Source organism: Rana temporaria, chromosome 3, assembly GCF_905171775.1.
Source record: "Rana temporaria chromosome 3, aRanTem1.1, whole genome shotgun sequence".
Classification (NCBI taxonomy): domain Eukaryota; kingdom Metazoa; phylum Chordata; class Amphibia; order Anura; family Ranidae; genus Rana; species Rana temporaria.
In genome coordinates, this window is record NC_053491.1 from 461,476,998 (window position 1) to 461,497,032 (window position 20,035).

At 50.6% G+C, this 20,035-nt stretch overlaps 1 non-coding gene across 1 annotated transcript; it reads left to right on the forward strand.

Annotated features, from left to right (window-relative positions):
• Positions 1-19,950: 19,950 nt before the first annotated feature.
• Positions 19,951-20,024, forward strand: TRNAT-AGU. Its single transcript has one exon. It is a non-coding gene; the product is annotated as a tRNA-Thr (tRNA).
• The last annotated feature ends 11 nt before the right edge of the window (positions 20,025-20,035 follow it).

Here is a 20,035-nt window from a genome sequence, read left to right on the forward strand (position 1 = left end):
GCTTTAACCACTTCATTTCTGGGCACTTCAACCCCCTCCGTGCCCAGACCAATTTTCAGCTTTCAGCACTGACGCATTTTGAATGACAATTGCGCGGTCATACAACACTGTACCCAAATTATATTTTTATAATTTTTTTCCCACAAAGAGAGCTTTCTTTTGGTGGTATTTGATCATCTCTGCGATTTTTATTTTTTGTGCTATAAAAAAAAAAAAACTGAAAAATTTGAAAAAAAAAACACAATATTTTTTACTTTTTGTTATAATAATATCCCAATTTAAAAAAAAAAAAAAAAAGTTCCCTCGGTTTAGGCCGATACGTATTCTTCTACATATTTTTGTTTTAAAAAAATCGCAATAAGCGTATATTGATTGGTTTGCGCAAAAGTTATAGCGTCTACAAAATAGGGGATAGATTTATGATTTTTTTTTTTACTAGTAATGGTGGCGATCTGCGATTTTTTTTTTGGTCAGGCCTGCGATTCTGCGGCGGACGTATCGGACACTTTTGACAAAATTTTTGGACCATTTACATTTATACAGCGATCAGTGCTATAAAAATGCACTAATTACTGTATAAATGTGACTGGCAGTGAAGGGGTTCACACTAGGGGGTGAGGAAGGGGTTAAATGTATTCCCTGGGTGTGTTCCTATGTACAAGGGACACAGATCGGTCTCCTCTCTCCCTGACAGGACGTGGAGCTCTGTGTGAGTGGAAGAAGTAAAGTGCTGAGCTTATGCAATGCGCAGTGATGATGTGGCACATTCCCTATCCCTGTGCAGTATATTACACAGATGTACACAGGGCGCTCACTGATTCAGTTCATAGTAACACTGTGCCTCGGGCAAGATACAGACACATACCAGATACAGATTCACATAATGCAAAAAAATAAAAAATTAAAGGGTAACTTCACTTTCATGGGGGGAAAAAAATAGCAAATTTAAAAAAAGGTAATATACCGTCTCAAGTTATTTTGTACTAACCTATCGTGTGTACGCAGCATAACCTTGTACTGCTGTTTTTACACAAAGTATAATTTGTTGGTACATAAGATACTGTATATTACGGGTCCTATTAAGCTTAATTTTCAGGTCAACATAGACAAAAGGTCTGATAAATTGCACTCTTCACATTATGTAATGTTTGCAGTCTGCTAGTTTATCATGTTACAATATATGAGCTTTATGTCACAATGGGCCAGATTCTCGTAGAACTGCGGCGGCGTAACGTATCTCCTTTACGTTACACCGCCGCAAGTTTTACGGGCAAGTGCTTGATTCACAAAGCACTTGCCTGTAAAGTTGCGGCGGCGTAGCGTAAAGTCCACCGGCGCAAGCCCGCCTAATTCAAATGATCCAGGTAGGGGGCGTGGATCATTTAAATTAGGCACGTTCCCGCGCCGATCATACTGCGCATGCTCCGTCTTGAAATTTCCCGCCGTGCATTGCGCGAAATTACGTCGCAAGTACATCATTGGTTTCAACGTTAACGTAAATGGCGTCCAGCGCCATTCACGGACGACTTACGCAAACGACGTAAAATTTTCAAATTGCGACGCGGGCATGACGGCCATACTTGAAGGATCACTAAACAAAAACATTTTTGGGGCTAAATAGCTTGCTTTACCTTATAGCAGTCTTGATTTCATGTCCTCATTGTCCGTTTTTGCTTTGAAGCAGCTGTAATCCTTTGCTGAAATCCTCACTTCCTGGTTCTCTGGCTCCATAGTAAATTTCTCATGGGAGCTTCTCACTGTGGTCTAAGCTGTAAAACTCCTCAAAACCAATCAGATTCATTTTAAAAACAAAACACTGCCCTGGATTTGTTTGTTTTTGTTCTGTGGGTCTCTTTACTTCACATAAACATGAAATCAGTTTAAAAGCGAAAGTGAAACTAGAGGCACATTATATGATAGAATTTAATCAATTTTTCATCATTTTTAAAAGGAATCAGTTAACCCTTATGTCTCTATACCCTGTAAACAGTCATTTCAGCAAAACATTTTTTTTCCTTTTGTGACCCTTTAACATTGGATACACCACCTAGGGGGCATGTTTATCTTTACGCCGCGTATCTCTTACGGAAACAACGTAAATTCACTACGACGGGCAAGCGTAAGTTCGTGAATCGGCATAACTAGTCATTTGCATATTCTACGCTGACCGCAATGGAAGCGCCACCTAGCGGTCAGCGTAGATATTGCACCCTAAGATACGACGGCGCTGGCTGTCGTATCTTAGGCATGTTTAAGTGTATCTCAGTTTGAGAATACATTTAGACATACGACGGGCTTAGATTCGGAATTACGTTGGAGTATCTGCTGATACGCCGGCGTAATTCTATGTGAATCTGCCCCAATGTGTGCTCAGGATAATACCCCCCTCAGTGCAGCCCCCCTCCATTATGGAGGGGGAGCTACACAGTGGGGGGTCTATGCTGATGGAGGAGGGGTCTGCACTGAGGGGGATCTATGCTTATGGAGAGGGATGGGTCTATGCTTATGGAGGGGGGTCTGCACTGAGGGAGGTCTATGCTGATGGGTATTTGCACTGAGGGGTCTATGCTTATGCAGGCGAGTCTGCACTAAGGGGGGTCTTTGCTTATGGAGGGGGGTATGCAATGAGGGGGGTCTATGCTTATGGATGGGGTCTGCACTGAGGGGGGAGGTCTATGCTTATGGGGATCTGCACTGAGGGAGGTCTATGCTTATGGAGGGGAGACTGCACTGAGGGGGGTCTATGCTGATGGGGATCTGCACTGAGGGGGGTCTATGCTTATGGAGGGGAGTCTGCACTGAGGGGGGTCTATGCTGATGGGGATCTGCACTGAGGGGGGCCTATGCTTATGGATGGGGTCTGCACTGAGGGGGCTCTATGCTGATGGAGGGGGGTCTGCTCTGGGGGGTGTCTATACTGAGGGAGGAGTTCTATGCTTATGGGGATCTGCACTGAGGGAGGTCTATGCTTATGTAGGGGGTCTGCACTGGGGTGGCTATGCTTATGGATGGGGTCTGCACTGAGGGGGGTCTATGCTGATAGAGGGGGGTCTGCACTGGGGTGGTGTCTATGGTGATGGAGGGTCTGTATTGAGGAAGGGGGTCTATGCTGATGGGGGGTCTGCACTGAGAGGGGTCTATGCTTATTGCGGGGGGGGGTCTGCACTGGGGGGTGTCTATGCTGATGGGGAGTCTGCACTGAGGGGGAGGTCTATGCTGATGGGGGGTCTGCGCTGATGGAGGGGGTCTGCACTGGGGGGGGGTATATGCTGATGGGGGGGTCTGCACTGAGTGAGGAGGTCTATGTTAATGGGGGGTCTGCACTGAGGGGAGGTCTATACTGATGGAGGGGGGTCTGTACTTAATGGGGGGGTTTATACTGAGGAAAGGGAGTCTGTACTGAGGGAGAATGGTCTGTACTGAAGGGGGACTATAGTTGGTGGAGGTGGGTGACACCAACCCTAGTGAAGCCACTGAGGATAGCCTCTATTGCACCCAGCATATGTGTATATGTGAAGCTACAAACACCCATGAAATATCAAAAGTTTATCTCCTCACAGCCCCATCCCCCTGATAGCAAGAGTTAAAACGGAGTTCCACTCTAAAAATGAACTTTCTAGTAACAGCTTGCCTTTAATGTAAAAAAAAAATGTTTTATTCACTTCTATCTGGCTGTTACTAGGCAAATTTCATATTCTGCCTAGTTCCTGGTTCAAGGTGGTTCAACTTCCTGTCCTAAGACCCCATTGCCTCTGATGTGAAATTTCCTCGGACTTGTGAAAAAATCGGACCCGCGTCACTTCCGGTGCTCGTACGTCAGAGCACAGCTGATCGCGGGTCCACGGCGCATGCGCAGCGCATGCGCAGATGTTTTTTTTGGGTCCGTGAATATCATAGACTGGGGTAGGCGGGCAGAGGCGGATCAAGCACAATTCAGAGACTCGGGTGGGCGGGGCGGAGGCGGTGCAAGAGTTTTAATGACATTATCGGCAGCACCGCCTCCAGCCCCGTCCCTAAGCAGGGTTTCTTGAGGTCCGTGAAAAATATAGATTTGGGTGGGCGGGCGGAGGCAGAGCAACATTCTCAATTACATTGCAGCCAGCCCCGCCTCCAGCCCCGTCCCTTTACACACAGTAGCCTGCTTGTTCCCATACTATTTTGGTCCGTGAATTTCACAGACTCGGGTAGGCGGGACGGAGGCGGAGCAACAGTTTAATGCCCAATATTAAAGTTTGTCAAGAAAATGTCTATTTAGGTGGAGATCTTCTGAATACCCGACCACCAAACACATTTCCATTTTATTACTCATTTCAATGGGACAGTTTAAAGTGCCAAAAAGTAAAGTTCCGCTCTTCTGTATTTTTTAAGGCTCCATGTACACGGGACCATCCTCACCCCCCCCCCCCCCCCCTCCCCCCAGCTGCAGGGATCAACCCCCCCCCCCCCCACCGCCATCCTCCCAGCTGTACGAATCACCCCCCCCACCGCCATCCTCCCAGCTGTACGAATCACCCCCCCCCACCGCCATCCTCCCAGCTGTACGAATCACCCCCCCCCACAGCCATCCTCCCAGCTGTACGAATCACCCCCACCCCACCACCATCCTCCCAGCTGTACGAATCACCCCCCCACCGCCATCCTCCCAGCTGCAGGGATCAACCCCCCCCCACCGCCATCCTCCCGGCTGCAGGGATCAACCCCCCCCCCACCATCCTCCCAGCTGCAGGGATCAACCCCCCCCCCACCGCCATCCTCCCGGCTGCAGGGATCAACCCCCCCCCCAACATCCTCCCGGCTGCAGGGATCAACCCCCCCCCCCAACATCCTCCCAGCTGCAGGGATCAACCCCCCCCCCCCACCGCCATCCTCCCGGCTGCAGGGATCAACCCCCCCCCCCCACCGCCATCCTCCCGGCTGTATGAATCACCCCCCCCACCGCCATCCTCCCAGCTGCAGGGATCAACCCCCCCCCCAACATCCTCCCAGCTGCAGGGATCAACCCCCCCCCCACCGCCATCCTCCCGGCTGCAGGAATCACCCCCCCCCCCACCGCCATCCTCCCAGCTGCAGGAATCACCCCCCCCCCACCGCCATCCTCCCGGCTGCAGGAATCACCCCCCCCCAACGCCATCCTCCCGGCTGTACGAATCACCCCCCCCCCACCGCCATCCTCCCAGCTGCAGGAATCACCCCCCCCCCACCGCCATCCTCCCGGCTGCAGGAATCACCCCCCCCCCACCGCCATCCTCCCGGCTGCAGGAATCACCCCCCCCCCCACCGCCATCCTCCCGGCTGCAGGAATCACCCCCCCCCCCCCGCCATCCTCCCGGCTGTATGAATCACCCCCCCCCCACCGCCATCCTCCCAGCTGTACAAATCACCCCCCCCCCCCACCGCCATCCTCCCAGCTGCAGGGATCAACCCCCCACCGCCATCCTCCCGGCTGTATGAATCACCCCCCCCACCGCCATCCTCCCAGCTGTACAAATCACCCCCCCCCCCCCACCGCCATCCTCCCAGCTGTAGGGATCACCCCCCCCACCCCCATCCTCCCAGCTGTACGAATCGCCCACCCCCCCACCGCCATCCTCCCAGCTGTACGAATCACCCCCCCCCCCACCGCCATCCTCCCAGCTGTACGAATCACCCCCCCCCCCACCCCCATCCTCCCAGCTGTACAAATAACCCCCCCCCCCACCACCATCCTCGGACCTGTGAAAAAATCGGACCGCGTCACTTCCGGTGCTCGTACGTCAGGAGCACAGCTGATCGCTGGTCCAAGGCGCATGCGCAGATGCTTTTTTTTGGTCCGTGAATATCCTAGACTGGGGTAGGTCACTTGTGCCCGTCATACGCAGCAGTTGTGCCCTCCATATGCAGTCACTTGTACCCGTCATACGCAGCACTTCCTTCTTCTTCTTCTTCTGTAGTGGCGGCTGTGGCTCCTGTGTCCGCTTGGCTCCTCAGGCTTCCTCCGTCATGTCTCCTTTTCCGCCAAAGCGTTAGGCATCCAATAGGATCGCCTAAAGCTTTGGCCAATCGGGAGACAGGTTTTACTGACCTGCCTGCTGATTGGCAAGGAGGAACTTTGGTGTGAAAATAGCTTCTGGCTCTTATCACGTGCTTAATGATACACACCCCGCCTATTCCCGCCATAGTATTTCATGCGTCCGGCATCCTGAAAGGGGCCAGGCACATGAATAGGGAGGGCGGCAGAGGTGACGGGGGCGGTGCCCATGAGGGGACACCATTCTCTCCCCCGGAGGACGAGGACACCATTCTCTCCCCTGGAGGACAGGGACACCATTCTCTCCCCCAGAGGACGGGGACACCATTCTCTCCCCCGGAGGACGAGGACACCATTCTCTCCCCCGAGGACGAGTACACCCTTCTCTCCCCAGAGGTAGGGAACACCATTCTCTCCCCCGGAGGATGAGGACACCATTCTCTCCCCCGGAGGACGAGGACACCATTCTCTCCACCGGAGGATGGGAACACCCTTCTCTCCCCAGGAGGACGAGGACACCATTCTCTCCCCCGGAGGATGGGAACACCCTTCTCTCCCCTGGAGGACGAGGACACCATTCTCTCCCCCGGAGGATGGGAACACCCTTCTCTCCCCTGGAGGACGAGGACACCATTCTCTCCCCCGGAGGATGGGAACACCCTTCTCTCCCCTGGAGGACGAGGACACCCTTCTCTCCCCAGAGGTAGGGGACACCCTTCTCTCCCCCGGAGGACGGGGACACCATTCTCTCTCCCGGAGGACGAGGACACCATTCTCTCCCTCGGAGGACGGGGACACCATTCTCTCCCCCGGAGGACGAGGACACCCTTCTCTCCCCCGGAGGACGAGGACACCATTCTCTCCCCCCAGAGGACACCATTCTCTCCCCCGAGGACGAGGACACCCTTCTCTCCCCAGAGGTAGGGGACACCCTTCTCTCCCCCGGAGGACGGGGACACCATTCTCTCCCCCGGAGGACGAGGACACCATTCTCTCCCTCGGAGGACGGGGACACCATTCTCTCCCCCGGAGGACGAGGACACCCTTCTCTTTCCCCTGGAGGATGGGAACACCCTTCTCTCCCCTGGAGGACGAGGACACCATTCTCTCCCCCCGGAGGACACCATTCTCTCCCCCGAGGACGAGGACACCCTTCTCTCCCCAGAGGTAGGGGACACCCTTCTCTCCCCCGGAGGACGGGGACACCCTTCTCTCCCCCGGAGGACAGGGACACCAGGGCTGGACTGGGACAAAAATATTGCCCTGGACTTCATACACTTTGACAAGTCTCTCCCATGGCGGCCGGCCCCCATGCGCCTCTGTCCCCCTCTCTGCTCCTCTAGTTCTCCCCCTGCTTCTCTGTTCCCCCACATGCTTCTCTATCCCCCCCCCATGCTCCTCTTACCCTCATGCTTCTCTGGTCCCCCCTGTGCTCCACTGATACCCCCCTGCTTCTCTGTTCCCACACATGCTTCTCTGTTCCTCTCCTACTCCTCTATACCCCCCCCCCCATGATGCTCTGGTCCCCCATGTGCCTCTATCCCCTGTCCCTCATGATGCTCTGGTTCCCCGCAGCGCTCACCTCCTCTCCCTGTCCAGCCCTGGTGTCCTCGTCCTCCGGGGGAGAGAATGGTGTCCTCGTCCTCCAGGGGAGAGAATGGTGTCCTCGTCCTCCAGGGGAGAGAATGGTGTCCCCTACATCTGGGGAGAGAAGGGTGTCCTCGTCCTCCGGGGAGAGAATGGTGTCCTCGGGGGAGAGAATGGTGTCCCCGTCCTCTGGGGGAGAGAATGGTGTCCTCCTCCTCCGGGGAGAGAATGGTGTCCTCGGGGGAGAGAATGGTGTCCCCGTCCTCTGGGAGAGAGAATGGTGTCCCCGTCCTCTGGGGGAGAGAATGGTGTCCCCGTCCTCCGAGGGAGAGAATGGTGTCCTCATCCTCCGGGGGAGAGAAGGGTGTCCTCATCCTCGGGGGAGAGAAGGATGTCCTCGTCCTCGGGGGAGAGAATGGTGTCTCCGTCATCCGGGGGAGAGAATGGTGTCCCTGTCCTCCAGGGGAGAGAATGGTGTCCCCTACCTCTCGGGAGAGAAGGGTGTCTGTCCCCGTCCTAAGGGGAGAAGGGTGGCACCCTCTCCTCCTCCAACCACCCAAGGATCAGCTCTTCCAATTTGGCCCACACTGTGGCCCATCTCCTTCTCCTTCAAACAGCCAGGGGCCCACTCCTTCTCTTCCAACCACCCAGGTTCTCTCTCCTTTTCCCCTGGCCACCCAGGGGCCCTCTTCTTCACTAAATGGCCACCAAGGGGCCCTCTCCTCCTCCAAACACCCAGGTGCCCTCTCCTTCTCCCACGGATACCCAGGGGCCCTCTCCTTCTCCCACGGATACCCAGGGGCCATCTCCTTCTCCCTAAGCCACCAGTGACCCCAAAGCGGGACACACATGCGCTCTGCCTTCCCGTGACCTGATACCCACCGTCCTGGGATGCCATGATGATGGTGTGCAAGTCTCCAGTTTGAGGGCTATAGGTAAACTCGCACTCAGCTTCTTTGGCCCGATTGGAGGAAAAGCAGCGGAGGTGATCCAGACCCCAGCACTTGACAGAGATCAAAGACCAGTGGTGGCCCCTGCATGGTGGGCCCACAATGCATGGGCACCGCCCCCGTCACCTCTGCCGCCCTCCCTATTCATGTGCCTGGCCCCTTTCAGGATGCCGGACGCATGAAATACTATGGCGGGAATAGGCGGGGTGTGTATCTTTAAGCACGTGATAAGAGCCAGAAGCTATTTTCACACCAAAGTTCCTCCTTGCCAATCAGCAGGCAGGTCAGTAAAACCTGTCTCCCGATTGGCCAAAGCTTTAGGCGATCCTATTGGATGCCTAACGCTTTGGCGGAAAAGGAGACATGACGGAGGAAGCCTGAGGAGCCAAGCGGACACAGGAGCCACAGCCGCCGCTACAGAAGAAGAAGAAGAAGAAGAAGAAGAAGAAGAAGAAGAAGAAGAAGAAGAAGGAAGTGCCGCGTATGACGGGTACAAGTGACTGCATATGGAGGGCACAAGTGGTGCGTATGACGGGCACAAGTGGCTGCAAATAGTGGGCACACTGGCTGCGTATGACGGGCATAAGTGACCTACCCCAGTCTAGGATATTCACGGACCAAAAACAAAGCATCTGCGCATGCGCCTTGGACCCGCGATCAGCTGTTCTCCTGACGTACGAGCACCGGAAGTGACGCGGTCCGATTTTTTCACAGGTCCGAGGATGGTGGTGGGGGGGTGATTCGTACAGCTGGGAGGATGGTGGTGGGGTGGGGGTGATTCGTACAGCTGGGAGGATGGCTGTGGGGGGGGGGGTGATTCGTACAGCTGGGAGGATGGCGTGGGGGGGGTGATTCGTACAGCTGGGAGGATGGCGGTGGGGGGGGTGATTCGTACAGCTGGGAGGATGGCGGTGGGGGGGGTGATTCGTACAGCTGGGAGGATGGCGGTGGGGGGGGGGGGGTGATTCGTACAGCTGGGAGGATGGCGGTGGGGGGGGGGGGGGTGATTCGTACAGCTGGGAGGATGGCGGTGGGGGGGGTGATTTGTACAGCTGGGAGGATGGCGGTGGGGGGGGGGGGTGATTCGTACAGCTGGGAGGATGGCGGTGGGGGGGGGGGGTGATTCGTACAGCTGGGAGGATGGTGGGGGGGGTGACTTGTACAGCTGGGAGGATGGCGGTGGGGGGGGGTGATTCGTACAGCTGGGAGGATGGCGGTGGGGGGGGGGGTGATTTGTACAGCTGGGAGGATGGCGGTGGGGGGGGAGGTGATTCGTACAGCTGGGAGGATGGCGGTGGGGGGGGAGGTTAGTACAGCTGGGAGGATGGCGGTGGGGGGGGGGTGATTCCTGCAGCCGGGAGGATGGCGGTGGGGGGGGGGGTTGATCCCTGCAGCTGGGAGGATGTTGGGGGGGGGGGTTGATCCCTGCAGCTGGGAGGATGGCGGTGGGGGGGTTGATCCCTGCAGCTGGGAGGATGGCGGTGGGGGGGGGGTTTGATCCCTGCAGCTGGGAGGATGTTGGGGGGGGGGGTGATTCGTACAGCTGGGAGGATGGCGGTGGGGGGGGGGTTGATCCCTGCAGCTGGGAGGATGGTGGGGGGGGGGGGGGGGGTGAGGATGGTCCCGTGTACATGGAGCCTTAAAAAATACAGAAGAGCGGAACTTTACTTTTTGGCACTTTAAACTGTCCCATTGAAATGAGTAATAAAATGGAAATGTGTTTGGTGGTCGGGTATTCAGAAGATCTCCACCTAAATAGACATTTTCTTGACAGACTTTAATATTGGGCATTAAACTGTTGCTCCGCCTCCGTCCCGCCTACCCGAGTCTGTGAAATTCACGGACCAAAATAGTATGGGAAGAAGCAGGCTACTGTGTGTAAAGGGACGGGGCTGGAGGCGGGGCTGGCGGCAATGTAATTGAGAATGTTGCTCCGCCTCCGCCCGCCCACCCAAATCTATATTTTTCACGGACCTCAAGAAACCCTGCTTAGGGACGGGGCTGGAGGCGGTGCTGCCGATAATGTCATTAAAACTCTTGCACCGCCTCCGCCCCGCCCACCCGAGTCTCTGAATTGTGCTTGATCCGCCTCTGCCCGCCTACCCCAGTCTATGATATTCACGGACCCAAAAAAAACATCTGCGCATGCGCTGCGCATGCGCCGTGGACCCGCGATCAGCTGTGCTCTGACGTACGAGCACCGGAAGTGACGCGGGTCCGATTTTTTCACAAGTCCGAGGAAATTTCACATCACCTCCATTACTGTGCCTAAAAATCGCCCAGCATGCACTTCTCCCTGAAAACCAGGAAGAACAAGGAACTGGGCTTCAGATGCCCACACATATGATGGATACGGCCACAACATGAGCTGGAGGATATAAGGCAAGTGTTTGCAATGATTTCTGGAATGATTGGGGAGCTATTAATATGTTTTAGAGACTATTTAATGTGATTAATTTTAGCTTGCAAAAAATAAATAAAAAATGATGCCCAGAACCCTGCTTTAAACTCTAAAACAATTAACCTTGCAGTATCCCCAAACCCCCACCTTTAGCATTGCAAGGGTTAAACATTTTTTTCCCCCTAGAGAGATAGCATACTTCCTCTTAAACACAAATCCTCTCCCTGCTCCCCTATTCCCCCTCCCTATGCAAATCTTCTTCCCCTCTCAACACAAATACTAACTTGTCCTTCTAGTACAAAATCCTTCTCCCTTCCAATCCACCCAGCACAAATCCTCCTTCCGCCCAAAACTCCCTCCCAGAACAAACCCCTCCTCTTCTTCTCAGGACATTCCCTCTTCTAGCTCACATCCTCTCCCCCTCTTTAATACATATCCCCCTTCCCAGCACACAAATCCTCCACCCCCCACCCCCCAAATCCCTTCTCTTAGTACAAATCCAGTTCCACTCCACCTAACCCCTCCCCAGCACAAATCCTCCTCCCAATTCCCCTTCCCAACATAAATACTACCTCTCCCAAATTCCCCTTCTAGTACAAATCCTCCTTGCCTCCAAATCCCCCCCAGCACATATCCTCCTTCCCCCAAAACCTCCTCTGAGAAGAAGTCCCCCATCCCAACACATGATCTCCCCCCCCCCCCCCCCCCCCTTCTAGCACAAATTCTGACCTTAACTGCACCTTGCAGTACAAATTCCCTAATCCAAATCCCAAGTCTCTGCACATATCTCCCACTCTAAATCCCCCTTCCCAGGACAAATGTTTTTCCCTTCCATCATATATATCTCTCTGACTCCCCCCCATCACCCTTACAAATCCTCCCCACCCTTCTAGCCCAAATCCCCCCACAATTTTCCACCTTATTGGACAACCCCCGGTTCGGTTCGCATCCAGAACATGCGAACGAACCGAAAGTTCGCGCAAACTTTCGAACACCGTTAAAGTCTATGGGACTCAAACGTGAGAAATCAAAAGTGCAAATTTTAAAGCCTAATATTCAAGCTTTAAAGTTTTGGGGACCTGGGTCCTGTCCCAGAGGACATGTATCAATGCAAAAATAGGTTTTAAAAACGAATGTTTTTTCAAGAGCAGTGATTTTAATGATGCTTAACCACTTAAACCCCGGACCAATATGCTGCTAAATGCCCAAAGGCGTTTTTACAATTGGGCACTGCGTCGCTTTAACAGACAATTGCGCGGTCGTGCGACGTGGCTCCCAAACAAAATTGGCGTCCTTTTTCCCCCACAAATAGAGCTTTCTTTTGGTGGTATTTGATCACCTCTGCGGTTTTTATTTTTTGCGCTATAAACAATAATAGAGCGACAATTTTGAAAAAAATGCAATATTTTTTACTTTTTGCTATAATAAATATCCCCCAAAAACATATATAGAAACATTTTTTTTCCTCAGTTTAGGCCGATACGTATTCTTCTACCTATTTTTGGTTAAAAAAATCGCAATAAGTGTTTATCGATTGGTTTGCGCAAAATTTATAGCGTTTACAAAATAGGGGATAGTTTTTTTGCATTTTTATAAAATTTTTTTTTTACTTCTATTGGCGGCGATCAGCGATTTTTTTCATGACTGCGACATTATGGCGGACACTTCGGACAATTTTGACACATTTTTGGGACCATTGTCATTTTCACAGCAAAAAATGCATTTAAATTGCATTGTTTATTGTAAAAATGACAGTTGCAGTTTGGGAGTTAACCACAGGGGGCGCTGTAGGAGTTAGGGTTCACCTAGTGTGTGTTTACAACTGTAGGGGGGTGTGGCTGTAGGACTGACGTCATCGATCGAGTCTCCCTATAAAAAGGATCACTCGATCGATACTCCGCCACAGTGAAGCACGGGGAAGCCGTGTTTACACACGGCTCTCCCCGTTCTTCAGCTCCGGGGAGCGATCGCGATTCCCCACGGGAATTCGCCCGCCGCACGCAGCGGGGGGGGGGGGGTCCCGATCGGACCCCCCACCCACTAGAAGGCAAGGACGTATATATACGCCCTTCTGCCTGTCCGTGCCATTTTGCGGACGTAAATAGTCGTGCGGCGGGCGTTAAGGGGTTAAAGTGAAAAAATACAAGTGAAATATTCCTTTAAATATCGTGCCTGGTGGCTGTCTATAGTATGCCTGTAAAGTGGCGCGTGTTTCCCGTGTTTAGAACTGTCCCTGCACAAAATGACAATTCTAAAGGAGTAAAAGTCATTTTAAAATGCTTGCGGCTTTAATGTAATGTCTGGTCCCGGCAATATGGATGAAAATTTTTTTGAAAAACGGCATGGGTACCCCCCAGCCCATTACCAGCCCCTTTGGGTCTTGTATGAACATTAAGGGTAACCCCGCACCCAACTAAAAAAATGGACAGGAGTGGGGCCCCCAGGCCCTATATACTCTGAACGGCAGTATACAGGGAGTGCAAACAAGACAGGGACTGTAGGTTTGTTCTTAGGTAGAATCTGTTTGTAATTTGGAACAGGTAAAATTTTTTAAGTGTAGCTCCAGCCAAAAAAATCTATTTTTAAGCTTTTTGGAAAACATAGCCCCTGTAACATTTGTTTTGCTGTCTGTGCACCTGTTCAGAACATTTCACCTCACTTTCTGTCTCAATGACAATTGGATTTGGAAAATTTTGGGTTTTTAGGGAAACAAGGATTGGTGATAAAGCATCAGTGGAGAGGAGACACGTTTTTACCATATTAACTTTTACAGGAGAGAATTTCCCTTCCTAGGGGTAGATTTTCTCTGACTCCCTGTTGTCTCCCTCCGTTTGTAAGTAGGAGTCATTTGTAAGTCGGATGTTTGAAAGTAGGGACTTGCTCTATATACTCTCCAGAAATTTGTGCCTTAGGTGTTGCCACAACACTGTAAGCCCTCACAGTTACTCTTGGTGGGCGTAGGAATGGACTCTGCTGTGAAATATTAGATCAAGAACTGTAATTACATGCCCCTGTTAAAAAGGGGCAGAAAAATTGGGCCTTAGGCACTGGTGCTGGTGCCACAACACTGCAACCCCTCACAGATACTCTAGTTGAAGCGCAGGAATGAGCCCTGCTGGCAAAGTATTACAGCAAAAATTGTAATTACACGCCCCTGTTAAACAGAGGCAGGAAAATTGGGCCTTAGGCACTGGTACTGGTGCCACAACACTGATGAAGATGACGCAATGCATTATGGGCCGTGACGTTCCCATAATGTTTGAAATTCTCCAAACAAGCGAACAGACGATATTCGAGTCGAACTCATGTTTGACTCCAACTCGAAGCTCATCCCTACTCCCCACCATACAATCAATTTAACAAAACCACCACTATTCACCAGTAGTGCAGCCGGCACCCCATCTCCAACCTCATCAAGAAAAGACGAGGCCCTGATCAAAGGACTGGAGGAGAGCACTAATTGTAATCACATGATTGCTCAGTTCTGGGTCTGCTCGGAGAGGAGAGCAGTGACTGTCAGTCACTACTCTCTGCTCTTTCAGTGCTCATTGGATTCCCCAGGCTAAAGAGGGGTGGGCACAGCTGGATCAAACTCTCAGCTGCTTGCTGAAAGGAGGATCCAGTTGCCAATTATGAAGCTGGGTGGATCCTCACAAAGTTGGAGGAGTTACCCACCCCTGCGTGAGAGGTAGGGCGAGTTTGGCACCAAAGGACAGAGTGATTGCCCGCCCACGAGAGAGAGAGATGTGCAACCATGTCTGTGCCACCGATGCCATTTGAAAGGCTGCGACCTCCGATGTCTGCCCCGGGAGTCAATCCGATGTCTGCTACCACTGGAGTCCCCCTGAGCGATACCGGGATTCGAATGCGGACCCAGGGGAAGTTTGTCTTGTTTTCCAGTGGTAGCGCGGAGGCCCTCGGACTGTCCTGCCCCCGCTGTTCGGAGCTGGCCGTCCGGATCTTGCCTTTCAGGCGGTGTAAGAAATGCCGGGACTACCTGTTCCAAGTGGAGCCACCAACTGAATCTCCACAGGACTGGAGTATAGGGTGGATTGGATTGCTGGACCGTGAAGGAAGAGGTCCCATGGCCTGAACCGTCTTCCACTACTGTGATCGTTGATCCGGAGATAGTGACTGTCTCTTCTACGCTGACCCTGCCATTGGCTGCTACCCCGATCGTGTCACCGGAGGTAAGCGACGCCGAAGATAAAAAGTGTGTGCCTGTTGTGGTGGTGGATGCTGCAACTGATACAGCGTGTACGGCGGTGGTCTCTGTTTGGCACGCTCTTGGAAAAATGGGCCTCCGTCAAGGTCTCCCACAGCTGTGGTCGAGACCCACCTGCTATTACACAAGACAAGGTCAGTACTCTTGCTGGAGAACATGTGTGTGTTTGCCTGCGGAAGAGTATGACACCTCTGATATTGACTCTTCGGGCACACGCGATCGCTCGTTACAGAGCAAGGAACGGGAGCTGTGTGTGTAAACACACAGCTCCCGGTCCTGTCAGAGAGAGAAATGCTGATCTTCTGTTCATACAATGTATGAACAGAAGATCAGTCATTTCCCCTAGTGAGTCCACCCCCCCTACAGTTAGAACACACCCAGGGAACATACTTAACCCCTTCCCCGCCCTCTAGTGTTAACCCCTTCACTGCCAGTGGCATTTTTATAGTAATCCAATGCATTTTTATAGCACTGATCGCTATAAAAATGCCAATGGTCCCAAAAATGTGTCAAAAGTGTCCGAAAGTGTCCCCCATAATGTCGCAGTACCGAAAAAAAAATCGCTGATCGCCGGCATTACTAGTAAAAAAAAATATTAATAAAAATGCCATAAAAATACCCCCTATTTTGTAAACGCTATAACTTTTGCGCAAACCAATCAATAAACGCTTATTGCGATTTTTTTTTTATGAAAAATGTGTAGAAGAATATGTATCGGCCTAAACTGAGGAAAATTATTTTTTTTTTAATATATTTTTGGGGAATATTTATTATAGTAAAAAGTAAAAAATATAATTTTTTTTCAAAATTGTCGCTCTATTTTTGTTTATAGCGCAAAAACTAAAAACCGCAGAGGTGATCAAATACCACCAAAAGAAAGCTCTATTTGTGGGGAAAAAAGGACGCCAATTTTGTTTGGGAGCCACGTCGCACGACCGCGCAATTGTTAGTTAAAGCAACGCAGTGCCGAATCGCAAAACGTGCTCTGGTCTTTGACCGGCAATATGGTCCAGGGGTTAAGTGGTTAAGATGGCCCTGACTACACTGGCCTCCAAGATAAAGAAGCCCTTTCTGTAACACTGGCCACAAATGTAAGTGGACACTACACTAACCACCAATGCAAGGGGCACTGTGGTGACCACCAATGGAGGTGGTGAAATTAAATTGGATCTTTTTTATGCCACAATAGTAATAAACATTTAAAAGAATAACCATCAGTAATTTTCTACCCAGAATTGGGACATTTACTTCTGCTGATATGGAATGAGTGCCGGAGAAGGTTGCCCTTGTGATAGTGAGGAACAGTGGGTTGTAAAAAGAGAGTAGTAAATACAATTCATTATCCAACAGAAATTTTTAGTCAGCAGTGAAGCAAGGAACACCTTACTCCAAAGGAGTCAGAGATCTTAATCTGTCTGTCTAAGAAAATTCTTTGAGTAGGTGTAGTTGCCATTATTTGACATCTTTTGAAACCTCATTAAAACCCTTGTATCTTTCCAATGACGCAAAGGATTTAGGACCTGCAAACTTCATGTATTAGTGGTAGTAGGACATTGCTATAAACACTATGGTGGAAAGTGTGCTGGGACAATTGTAGAACATTGCTATCAGCTCTAGGGTGGAAAGTGTGCCAGGACCATTGTACAACACTGCTATCAGCACTAGAGTAGAAAGTGTGCTAGGACAATTTTAACTTTTATTTCTTTCTCTTCATTACTCTTGTGACACCTCTCCATATCGCCAAGTGTGACCACCAGAGCAGTTGGATACCGAACCATGGGAACTCTAGAGTTGATCATTTTCCAGGGGACTGTGTGGAATTAACACATAACTGCCAAAAAAAGTGAGCCAATGTCATCTTTGTTTATTGTCCTGCAATGGTCAATTAGGTTTATGGTCAAGGAAGAGAGGTGCCACCACCATGCTGTCTACTATTGTTTCTGGCACCTCTAGAGTCTTTGATGTCTCATCTACAGGCCTGTAACCAACAGAGGACATAAATTTACTGATCTGCAGGAGGAATGCTGGGAGCGGAAAATGATTACTGCTTTCAGCCATGAAGTTCATGGTTATGGACGTCGTATCTTTGTTTTGTATCTACAAAACAAGATACGACGGCATCTCGGATGGATCCGACAGGCGTACGTCTTCGTACGCCATCGGATCTTAGGTGCAACTTTTCGGCGGCCGCTAGGTGGCGTTTCCGTCGAATTCCGCGTTGAGTATGCAAATTAGCTAGTTACGGCGATTCACGAACGTACGTCCGGTGCATTTTTTTTTACGGCGTTTGTGTTCGGCTTTTTCCGGCGTATAGTTAAACCTGCTATTATGAGGCGTACTCAATGTTAAGTATGGCCGTCGTTCCCGCCTCGCATTTTGAATTTTTTACGTCGTTTGCGTAAGTCGTTCGCGAATAGGGATTTGCGTACAATGACGTCACCGTCGTAAGCATTGGCTTGTTCCGGTTTCATTTCGAGCATGCACACTGGGATACCCCCACGGATGGCGCATGCGCATTTAAAAAAAAACGTTGTTTACGTCGGGTCACGACGTATTTACATAAAACACGCCCTCATCACAGAGATTTGAATGCCACGCCATTACGCCGCCAAACATACACTACGCCGCCGTAACTTACGGCGCAAATTCTTTGAGGATTCGAAAAAAAAAAGTTACGGCGGCGTAGTGTATCTTAGATATGCTACGCCGGGCGGATTAATGCGCCGATGTACGTGGATCTACCCCTATGTTTTTTTTCATAAACATTTTTTTTCTGAGTTTTCCCACCACAATGCAAAAAGTACAGTACAATAGTAAAAGATCAAGAGATGACATAAACAAAAAGGGAACAAAGAAAAAAACTATATGGCAGAGGTTAAGGCAGGGCTATCTTAATGCATGGGCACTGCCCAGGAGCCCAGGGTGAATGAGGGGCCTATGATAGTATTGCATTACATCACGTTTCCCAACTGTCCTAGATTTGTCAGTCACGCTTTTTACTAAGCTGTCCCTCAATGGCCATGTCTCCATACAGCTTCCTGGAACCCGTAGTGTGCCCTCCTGATCCCAGTTTTTGCCCTCCTGACACCCCTGTACTGTGCCCTTCTGTCTCCACCCCTGTACTTTGCCCTTTGTGTTGATTAGTCTTTGATTTATGGAATGTGTTCTTATTGTTTAAAATCAATTTTATTGGAAATACTAATAAACATATGTTTAATTCTATCAACTATGTACACTTCAATTCTTGAGAGTAGGTGTGTAAACTGAACGGTAGGGGCCCCAGTGCATCACTTTGCCCAGGGGCCCATGATGCTATTAAGACCGCCCTGGGTTGAGGTTGCAGTGATGTTTTAGGTTAAGTAAAGCTTGTGGGACAAAGTTTGCTAGTAAAAAATGTAAGAAGAAATCTCTGGTAAAAATATATATCTACATATCTGGATAGATTAAAGTGCTAAATATTGCAAAATATAAATATTCAATGCATTTGTGAATAAGGCATTTTTTTGGTGAATTGACTACGTTTGAGATAATTTCTGTACGAGTTATTTTAACCACTTACTTGCCGGGCACTTATAACCCCTGACTGCCCAGGCCAATTTTTAGCTTTCAGCGCTGTCGCACTTTCAATGACAATGTCATGCAACACTGTACCTAAACAACATTTGTATAATTTGTTTTACACAAATAGAGCTTTCTTTTGGTGGTATTTAATCACCACTGAGTTTTTTTTATTTTTTGCGAAAGAAACAAAAAAAGACCAAAAATGTATTATTATTATTTTTTCTCTTTCACTGATGTGTGCTTATGAGGCGGCACTGATGGGCACTGATAGTAACTGAGGAGGGAAGGGGTTAACACTAGGTGGCGATTAAGGGGTTAACTGTGTTCCCTAGGTGTGTCCTAACTGTGGGGGGATGGGACTTATTAGGAAGAAAGAGAGAGATCGGTGTTCATACTTAGTATGAACACACAATCAGTCTCCTCTTCCCTGAGAGAACTGTGATCTGTGTGTTTACACACACAGATCACGGTTCTCGCTCTGCCACGAGCGATCACGGGTGCTCAGCAGTCCTCGCGCCCTACGGACACCCGCATTGGCAGCGAACCGTGGGTGCGCGTGCGTGCCTCCGGCGGACCCCTAGTGGCCAAAAGGCAAAGCAACGTAAGGTAATGTTGTTTTGCCCAGGGGAGCCAATCTGCCACAGTAAAACTGCGGCGGCTAGTCTGGAAGAGGTTAAGTCACTCAACACCATAACGACAAAATTGTCATTAAAGCGGAGTTCCACCCATAATTGGAACTTCCACTTTTCCGGTTCCCCCCCTCTGGTGTCCCATTTGGTACCTTTCAGGGGAGAGGGGGGAGAAGATACCTAATACAGGTATTTGCTCTCTCTCCCGACGATAGATCGCTGCAGATTCCGCGGTGATCTACACCATGTCCACCCCCTGCTGTCTTCTGGGAGACACACAGGATCATAGAAGACAGCCGGGACCAATGAGAATGTGCATTGCGACTCATGCATGCGCAGTAGGGAACCAGGCTGTGAAGGCGTAAGGCTTCACTTCCAGATTTCCTTACCGAAGATGCCGGCACATGCACCTGAGAGCCGAGGGACAGATCGACTTTGGGTGAGGATATTGTGGGCTTCCTGGACAGGTAAGTGTCCTAATATTAAAAGTCAGCAACTGCAGTATTTGTAGCTGCTAAGTTAAATGTTTTTGTTTTTGGCGGAACTCCGCTTTAATTGATTCAATTAACATATGGCTGGACACACCAGGTGGCGCTGTGGCTTAGTTGGTTAAAGCGCCTGTCTAGTAAACAGGAGATCCTGAGTTCGAATCTCAGCAGTGCCTAGCTATTTTTT